This window comes from Oryctolagus cuniculus, chromosome 4, assembly GCF_051225735.1.
Source record: "Oryctolagus cuniculus isolate XC-2025 breed Fujian yellow rabbit chromosome 4, ASM5122573v1, whole genome shotgun sequence".
Taxonomy (NCBI): Eukaryota; Metazoa; Chordata; class Mammalia; order Lagomorpha; family Leporidae; genus Oryctolagus; species Oryctolagus cuniculus.
The window spans coordinates 142,757,761-142,767,101 of record NC_142870.1 but is presented as its reverse complement, the minus strand read 5'-3'; the positions used below and the strand labels follow the sequence as shown (position 1 = coordinate 142,767,101).

General features: G+C 53.7%; 1 long non-coding RNA gene across 7 annotated transcripts; it reads left to right on the top strand.

Moving 5' to 3' along the window:
• Positions 1-219: 219 nt before the first annotated feature.
• On the top strand, positions 220-8,858 carry LOC149127147 (uncharacterized). Of its 7 annotated transcripts, none has more exons than XR_016232778.1 (6): positions 329-466; positions 1,083-1,184; positions 2,239-2,390; positions 2,870-2,975; positions 3,949-4,086; positions 8,693-8,851. It is a non-coding gene; the product is annotated as an uncharacterized LOC149127147 (long non-coding RNA). The 7 variants fall into 7 exon arrangements; XR_016232779.1 differs by having other exon boundaries at positions 4,017-4,086; positions 8,693-8,850; XR_016232777.1 differs by lacking the exon at positions 3,949-4,086 and having other exon boundaries at positions 220-466; positions 8,693-8,848.
• The last annotated feature ends 483 nt before the right edge of the window (positions 8,859-9,341 follow it).

Genomic DNA, 9,341 nt, shown 5'->3' with positions numbered 1-9,341 from the left:
AGGGCGGTTCCCCCTGCCAGATTCCCCACTTCCGCGGGGGAGCGGCACACCTCCGGCCGGCTCTTTCGGGGGCTGCACAGGTGTTCCCCTTAGATGTTCCTGGTGCATGGTGTCTCTCTCCTCCTTTATAGTCCTCTTCCACCAATCCCAACTCTGCTACCCACACGCCAAGTACGCTGCTCTCCTCCAATCAGGAGTAGGTCCTACAGTTTATTGGTTGAACTGGAGGCAGCTGCGTAGAAGCTGTTTCTCCCTTCTCAGCGCCATATTGTGGGAAAGCAGATGCATAGAATAAGTCTTAATTCCAGTAACTTAGTCTAGTCCGAGTTGCTCCCCACACAGAGGCTCTCCTGGGCACTTACGTACGTACGCATCGTGGATTATTTCTAACCCTGAAAACATCCTCAAGGAAAGTGTTAATATCCTCCAGTCTACAGATGAGACTATTAAAGCAAAGAGAAGCTAAGTAAGTTATCCAGGGTCACACAGCCAGGAAGGAGCAGAGCTGGGCTTGAAATCCAGGCCTTGGGGACTGCAGAGGCCGGGGGTGATGCCTGTCCAGGCGGCCCCAGCCTGCCTCTTGTCCGTTCTACACTCTGGTCTTAGTGAACTATAGTGTGCTTCTTACCCGGGGGCCTCCTTTTTGGCCCCTTTCTGTCCATGCTTATTTTTGCCAAATGGGCAAGGTGTTATATTTGGGCCACAGGAAGTCACTCCGCGCCACTGCCTCTCACATCTGCCTGCCTCCTACCCAAACTGATGGCCAAGCTGCTTTCCTGGGACCACTTTCTACTTTGTGCATCCCAGAGCCAGCAAGGGTGCTGGCGGCACCATTCCCCCAGAATGCCTGTCTAGCCCTCCAAGACCTTTGGGGCCGAATGTGTGTCCCTTCTTGGCCAATTATAACATTGTCATGGACAGTAGCCGTCCAACACAGGGTTTTGGGGACACCTGTCATGCATGGAAGGCAGCTGATTACTGCTACTCCTGCCTAGGGGATAAATCCTCTTTATAGTGGGGGTTCTTAGCCAGGACCTGTGTGTGTGTGTGTAAGATACTAAATTAGCTCCTACAATTGTTAGAGGCTGCAGGAGCGGAGGCCTCGGTAGAGCGGAGGAGTCAGACGCGGCAGGACGGACTGAAAAAACAAATTCCAGCGCCGGGCCTGGAAGCTTCTTAAAAAGGTAATGGGACCTTTTTTCCTGTTGAACTTTCAAACCTTCTGGCCCTGTGCTTTCTGCTCTGGAGTTTATCAGGGCCACCAGGGGCCAGGAGTGCAACACGACTAAAGTTACTGGGCCAAAGCTGGAGGCAGGTCAGCGCGCCGCAGGGGCGTCCCCAGGGCCTGCAGGCAGCCACTGCCACCAAGAACTTCTAAGGCCAAGAAAGGGAAGCCTCCAAACCAAACATCCCTGGCCGGTCCCAGGCAAATGTGTTCCTCATCAAGGCAGATACAAACAAAGTTTATTAAAAAGCCTTCTAAAGGGACATTCCACGTCGCCAGCAGGCCGCCTCGAGGTGACCGTCCACCTCTGTGGACCCTCATTCCAGCCGCGTTGGGGCTTTTCAAACACCGCGTCACCAGTGTGTCCAGGAAGGAAAATAAACAGGCAGCTCGGGGGGACCCGACCCTCGGCGCGAGCCTGCCTCTCTGACACCGCGGCCGGCCGGGCGGAATGGAGTGCAGACAGGGTGGTGAGGCCTCTCAGCCTGTGGGGGTCGGAGCCCCCCTTCTTGTGCCCTAATGGCAGCCCACCAGGCAGAGGAAGGGCCCCCGCGGTTGCAGAAATGGCAGCTTGGAGCAGTGGAATGAGCTGTGGATGGCAAGAGTCACAGGCCTTTTGCACTCTGGGAGGAGGGGAGGGCTCTGCCTCCCACACCCTGGAATTGTGGTTTTCCCAATCACTGGGTGTAGGGCTGGGGGTCTCGGGGCCTGGCTCACGTCCTTGTAGCATGTGGAGCACCCTCCACCACCCTAAGATCCTGTGATTTGAAAAGCATCTGCGTATACGAGCAGACGGATAAGTAAGCTGTGAACCAGCACTACAGGGGCAGGAAGAGCTGTGTCTCTAGGGTCGGACAGGCCCAGGGGGCCACTGCCTCCGTGTGCCGGGGGCTGCTTCATGGCCTAATCTAGGGCTGCATCAGGAGGGGTCATGGTTTCGGGCTCAAGCCAGTGATCTGAGCATCTGTATTGAAGTCTTGCATTTTCTAAAATGTTATTTATTTATTTGAAAGGGAGAGAGAGAGAGAGAGGGAGAAAGAGAGAGCTGGAGAGAGAAAGAGAAATATAGATCTTCCATCTGCTGATTCATTCCTCAAATGGCTGCAACAGCCAGGACTGGGCCATGCTGAAGCCAGGAGCCAGGAACTCCATCCAGACCTCCCACGTGAGTGACAGGGGCCCATGGACTGGAGCCTTCATCCACTGACTTCCTGGATGTGTGTTAGCAGTGAGCTGGCTGAGAAGCAGAGGCAGGACATGCGCCCAGGCACTGCATTATGGGATGTGGGTGTTCCAGCAGCAGTGTACCCCACTGTGCTGCCCGCCTGTCTCTGAAGTCTGCATTGTTAGCAAAGGCTCTAACACAAGTCAGTGCTCAGTAAGTGGCAGCTACCATTGTTTCTATTGTTGGACATGTCCTGTGGCACTGGCCCATACAACTTTCTGGAGAGACAAAGGGAATACAGGGGAGGGGGGAGGGAGAAGAGAGGAGATCAGCAGGAAGTAGGAACTTTGCTGCTGATAGAACCTAGCGCCCACGGTACTGTTGAGGGCCAGTACTGCGTGTGCAGATCACGCCCAGGTCCTCCCTGTGACAGTGCCACACTGCACACACTGCAGGGTTACCACATTCCTTTCTCACAGGGAAGGAAACGGAAGTTGCCCACATCCCAGGGCTGTCAGATGCCAAAGTTGCCCAAGCCTGGACTCTGCCACTAAGGGTCACAGATTATCAACTCCAAGACAAGGGGTAAGGAGTGCCCTCCTCCTAAGACAAAGATGGGTTGTGCTCTCTGTCTCCCAGCCCTCCACCCCCAACCGTACACAAATGTCTTCTATCTGCTGGCTTGCTTCCTAATTGCCCTCCAAAGCTGGGGCTGGGCCAGGCCGAAGCCAGGAGTCAGGAATTCAGTTCAGGTTTCCCAGTGGGTGACAGAGACCTGACTACTTCAGCCTCCCAGGCTGCACAGTAACAGGAAACTAGAATCAGAATAGAGCTGTGGCACTCCAGTATGGGGTGCAAGCATCCCAAGTGGCCTCCCAGCCACAGATCCAAATGCCTGCCCCTGGGAGGAGCCCAGCTGGAGCTGCCAAGTGCAGTGCCAGAGAAATCCCCGCTGTCTTCATGTGTGCAAAGCTAGGGAATGATCGGCTGGTTTTGTTGCCCCCAGCTTTCCTGCTCCTAAGTCAGTGATTCTTGATCCTGGCTGGCCACTGGCACAGCCTGCACAGGAGCTTTGAAGCATTCACGCAGCCCAGGCCACCCAGACCAACTGCATTGGCATTGCTAGGTGGGCCTGGGGTGTCAGCCTCTTGTCCAAGTCCCTGGTGATTCCAAAGAGCATCCAGATCCGAGGACCCCATGGAAGGGGCACAGCTAACCTTAAACTCTGCTCCCTGTCTCTGAAAGGGTGGGGTCAGGGCTGGGAGCAGAGGAGGAGGTATTTTGAGGCAGGGACTGTGCCTGAGTAGGAAGACAGTCAAAGGGGAGCGATTAAAGAACTTGGACTCAGACAGGTACAGTGTCTGGTTTGAGGGTAAAGTGGCGGAACTCAGGATTGCATCAGTAAAATGCTGGCAACATGGCTGGGATAGCTTGTTACTGGGAAGACACAGGGTAGCTCGGTAGCAGAGCTGCCTAAGATACAGTTCTGCACCTGCTTCTCTTCTCAATGAGCCTTGGCCATGCCCACCTGACTCCTGGGGTTCTGTCTGTGGTCCAGATCACCCTGGGAGCCTCACACTGTCACAGGCTGTGCCTCCCTTGACATCTCCACTTGGTTGACTCCAGGGCACCCAGGAAGCACTCGAGCCCCGGCCTGGTCTTTCTGCAGGACCCTACATCCGGTGTCTGGCCCCAGGTATCAAGCTTGACAGTTCCCTCTCCCTCATCGCCCATGGCATCACCGGTGACTCCTGGTTCCTGTCTGTCCTGTCCTCTCCCCTCCATCTCCATTGCTACCCCTCCAGCTGAGCTGCCATCATCTGTGGGATTTTGTTCTTTTTATTTTTGGGGAGTTTATTCTCGCTTCCGTGATTAGGTGATCAATGTCTGCACACCCAACAGCTTACACATGGGAAGGGTGGGGATGAACCTTTTTTGTATCCTCAGCATCTTACCTGGACCTCAGCAAATATTTGCTGAATCCCTGAGTGAATCAATTTTTAAAAAGTTTTATTTTATTTATTTGTTGAAAGGCAGAGTTAGAGAGAGATAGAGACAGAAAAAGAAGTCTTCCATCTGCTGGTTCACTCCCCAAATGGCTGAAACAACCAGGGTCAGGCCAGGCCAAAGCCAAGAGCCTGGAGCTTCTTCTGGGTCTCCCATGTGAGTACAGGGGCCCAAGCACTTGGGCCATCTCTGCTGCTTTCCCAGGCACATTAGCAGGGAACTTGATTGGAAGTGGAGCAGCTGGGACTCAAACTGGTGCCCGTAGGGGATGCCGGCACTGCAGGTGGCAGCTTTACCTGCTGTGCCACAATGCCTGCCCCTCCCCCCCCAAGTGAATAATTTTATTGAAGATTCTTAAATTCATGTTGGGGGCTGTTGATAAAATGCTGCATTGTGGCTTAGTGATTTCTAAGCTGAAACTGGATGATGTGCTCAGGGGCCTTGTCTGCAGAGGCCGGACCCGGGGATCCCAGGTGCTGCGAGATGACACCTGCCACCCGAGAGGGCCGGCAAGCACACACAGACGCTCAGAGCCAGCCCCGGTCAGCCCTTGCTTGCTCACTCAATAGACATTATCTTTATGTGGAGAATCAATTAGGAAATCAATCCCTCACTGTTTTCCCAATAATGCAGCTAATAAAAAGAAAAGCTATTTTGAAGGCGTCTGGTTTTCGGCCGACTGGAGGTCAGAATAGCAATTCTGTCAGCTGCCCTTTGAAAGCGCCTCCCTTGGTCACAGCAGTCCTCAGGGAAACCCGATGACTGCAGGCCCACTCTGGACATTGGCTCCTGCCCCAGGTGCCAGATCGCGTTACCTCTGGGCCAGGACATCCGTGCGTAGTCAGCACGCTCAAGCCAAGCTTGCATCATGCTGCCTCTGTCACCAGAGCACGGCCTGGGCCTCCCCCATCACCTGCTCCTGTGACTTGCCAGTCACAGTGCTGCAGCTCTGTGCGTCTGGCAGAATTCTGAGCTTTTGACGTTAAGCTGCTCTTCCAGAACCTTCTCTCTGGAGAGGCTTCTCCAAGAAAACTCCCCCAGCCTCCTGGTGACAGCTCCTGCCTCCCTGGGGGATGGAAATGTCCTGGAGGGCAGGGATGTGGTTTTTCCATCTCCCACCCTCACCTGTCTGAACCTCCGTGGGTGCTGTTATGGCTTCCTTGGTTGGGTCAGAGGCAGCACCGTGAAGCTCTGAGAAGTGCATTCCTGGGGTGCATCAGAGGTGCTACGTGTGCTCTCTGGTCCTGGTGCTTCCTAGATGAGCACGTTGGGCAAGTTCCTTAATTCTGCTGGGCCTCATGTTCTCTCCCGTAGGACGCTGGTGATGACAGTGGTTGCGTTTTGGCATGATGCTTTGTGAGGTGCATTCAATGAAATAAAGCATGGGACACTCTTAACTCAGTGCCTGGCGATAGGAAATGTGTAGTAAGGGGCAGGTTATAGGGTAAGCTGGGGGGCGGAGGGGTCCCCTTTCTCCTGGATGGGCTGGGGAGATGCTGGCCTACCCTGGAGTCCCCTGGAGATGTGTTCTCTGGCCCCCTACACCACACTCCTTGGATCTTCTCTCTAGGAATAGAAAGCAGAGACCACTGCCCTTTACTGCCATCTTAGCAAAGCCAGGCCCAAATGTGGAGCCCACTGTCTCGCAAGTTCAGTGTTGTCAGAAGACACAGAACAGATGGCAGGGACCCTGGCCAGCATCCCTTATTTGCACACGTATCACAGAGACCAGGAACAAAGGTTATTTTGTTTTCCCTTCTACTAACCCTTTTTATTAAAGTGTTTTCTTTGGGGCTCTTAATCCATCAAAGAGGGCTTTAAAAGTGGCCCCCCAGTTGTTCTGGAGCCCCCAGTGAGTAAACAGAAGCAGATGCCTCACTTTCTCAGGCAAAAATGCCCCCACGCCACTGCGCGGACGCGCTCACCAGCCCTAAGGAGGGCGGGAAGCAGCGGCTGGCCCAGCACGCTCTGAAGAGGCTCCTGCGCACAGCCAGGCCCTGGGCCACCCGTGTGACCAGGACTGGGAGAAGTCAGGGAGGGGCCTGGCCTCCAGAGCTCTCCCGGGTTCTGGCTACTTCGTAGCCTGCCATCTTGTGGCGGCTGCTCTAAGCTGAGTGCCTGTGGGTCCCAGGGCCTCCTACCTTCTCCAAAGACATGCTCCCCAGCGCAGTACTGGGTTCTGGTGCAGCTGGCGGATGGGGCTCTAGGTCTGAAGTCCACCTGCAGGGGAAGTGACACAGACAAGGTGGTCTCGGAACGGGGCCTTCTCAGTGGGACATCGGGCCAGTGTGAGGATTAGAGATCATCGACATATTTAGCACAGGTTCTGGTAGAGAGGAGGGCTCCACAATGTGGGTTTCTTCTAGCCCCAGACCTTTGTTTGGGCAGGAAGAGATGGGAGAGGCCGGCTTTCCAGTGGCTCCTCCCACATTTTAGCCTCCTCTCCCTCCCTGGGCAGCACTTTGGGAGATCCTGGGTCCCTGGTGGTGCGATCCACGGCTCAGTCCATGATCTTGCCTGCACTGGATACTGTAAGGAGCTCTGCTTGGAATTTCCAAGACTTTGGTTTTAGTCCAGTTCTAACTCTGACTCAGTTTCTCTCTCTGGGCCTCAGTTTCCCCCTTGGTAAAATGAAAGGTGTGGCCATCCCCAGGACGTTGTGCACATATGCTTTCTGCATCCACGGTAGATGTGTTTAATCAATGCAGCATCTTCCTCCTGCTCGGGGAAGCAGCCCCTGCCAGCTGGTTAGGGGTCAGATGGCAGCTAGAACCTCTCGGGCATTCCCGGAACACTGTTGCCTAAGCTTCCTTCCAGCTCTGCTAGTCTAACTCTGCTACCCTAATTTTTTTTTTTTAAATATTTATTTGAAGGCAGAGAGAGGAAGACAGACAGACAGCAGACAGGGATCTTCCATTGGCTGGTTCATTCCCTAAAAGCCTGCAATGCATCAGGCTGAAGCCAGGAGCCAGGAACTCAATCCAGGTCTCCCAATGTAGATGGTTGGAACCGAAATGCTTCATCCGCTGCCTCCCAGGCTGTCCATTAGCAGGAGGCTGGAATTGGAACTGGAGCTGAGACTCAAATCCAGGCTCTCCATACGGGATGTGGGCATCCCAAGTGGTATCCCAACCACTGTGCCAGAGGACCCCCTCCCCCAGTCTTTTATGATCCCAGGGGTAGGGCAAAAAGCATGGCAAAGGGTCTGAGTTGATTCTAGCTCTAGCCCCATCCTCTGGAAGCTGCATGACTTTGGATAAGTTGCTTACAGTCTCTGAGCTCTCTTTTCTAATTTGTAAAAAGGGAGTCCTCACATATGCTCTGACCATTGGCATTGTTGTGAAATTGCAATCACTGTCACTCCCCTGAAGGCAGGGACTGGGCTGCTGTTACTGCACCCTCTGTGCGTAGGACAGGGCGTGGTCCAGAGCTGTAGCTGAAGCACAGTAGACTATCAGACCTGTGCCAATGGAAGGCATTACAACTCGGCAAATGCATCTCCCGGTCTTTATGGAGCATCCGGCTGATCAGAGGAGCTCTTTCACTTTGCAGATTCCTGGACTCCACTCCAGAGAGCTGTCCAGGATGCCTGGGGTGGGACCCAGGGATTTCAGCAGGTTTTCCTGAGAATTCTGCAGTAGATGGTCCAGCCTCCACTCTGTGGGAAATGGGGCTCCAGAGTTGGGAGGCTCAGAGAGGAAGTTGAAGGAAATGGAGAGGCCCCAGTTTGCTGCTGGTTGTTGCCCAGGATTGCCTAGAGCTGTGTTTCAGAGTTCCCAGGGACTGCATCTGTGAATGACAGCTGCGCGTGCCCTTCTGCACCTGTCTGAGACCTGGGGCCTCAGCGCACTGATGCTCTTAAGTCTGTGTGGGCTGGCCACCAGGAGGTCCATGTGGAAAGCAGCCAGGTCAGGGGCACCTCCGCCTTGATCCCAAGTCAAATGGGAGTGTGGTGGTTGAGGTCTCGAGTGCTGGGCGTCCCAACCATCCTGTGTGGGCTCTGTGCCGCTCTCCCCTCACCACCTGCGGACCCCCAGACCTGTCTGGGACCTTGGTGTGTGCGTGTGTGTGTGTGTGTGTGCGTGTGTGTGTGTGAGAGAAAGAGAAAGAGAAAGAGAAAGAGAGAGATATATGTTTAATGATTTTGGCTGGCTACCTGGTTCCCAAGACAACAGAGAAGAGAGTGAAAACAAATGTTGGGTGTGGGTTTTTCTGAGCACGTGGCTGGACTTAGAGCTCTCTGCAGACACCCATGCCCTGGCTGGAGACTGAACTGTTTGCTCCTTGTGTTTCAGCCTGTGGGACACAGCTGGCATGTAGATGACTCCCAGAGGCATTTGTGGATGATCTGACTTTGCCTCGCAGTTAGCATCGTTGTCATCATCCTCATCCTCATCATTCAGGCTGTGTCTGAATCGCAGAGAGATTTTGACTTCCCATTAAAAATTCAAAATAAACCCAAATTAAAGAGGTTTTGGTTCTTTTTCTTGCCTCCTGGGGACTATTTGCAGTCAGCAAGTTTTGTTCATTTCATGGCCTTCTTTTTTTTTTTTTTTAAGATTTGTTTATTTATTTGAGAGGCAGAGATACAGAGAGACAAGAAGAGAGATAAAGAGAGAGAGAAGAAGAGAGATATCTTTCATCTGCTGGTTCACTCCCCAAATGGCCACAATGACTGGGACTGGGCCAGGCTGAAGCCAGGAGCCAGGAGCTTCTTCTGGATCTCTCACACGGGAGTTGGGTGCAGGGGCCCAACCACTTGGGCCATCTTCCACTGCTTTCCCAATTGCAGTAGCAGGGAGCTGGGTTGGAAATGGACTTGAACCAGTGCCCATATTGGATGCCGACACTGCAGGTGCAGACTTAACCTTTTGCACCTCAGCACCGACTCCTCATGGGCTTCTTATTAGCATTCAATGCATTGACAGATGAGTTATTCTTGAA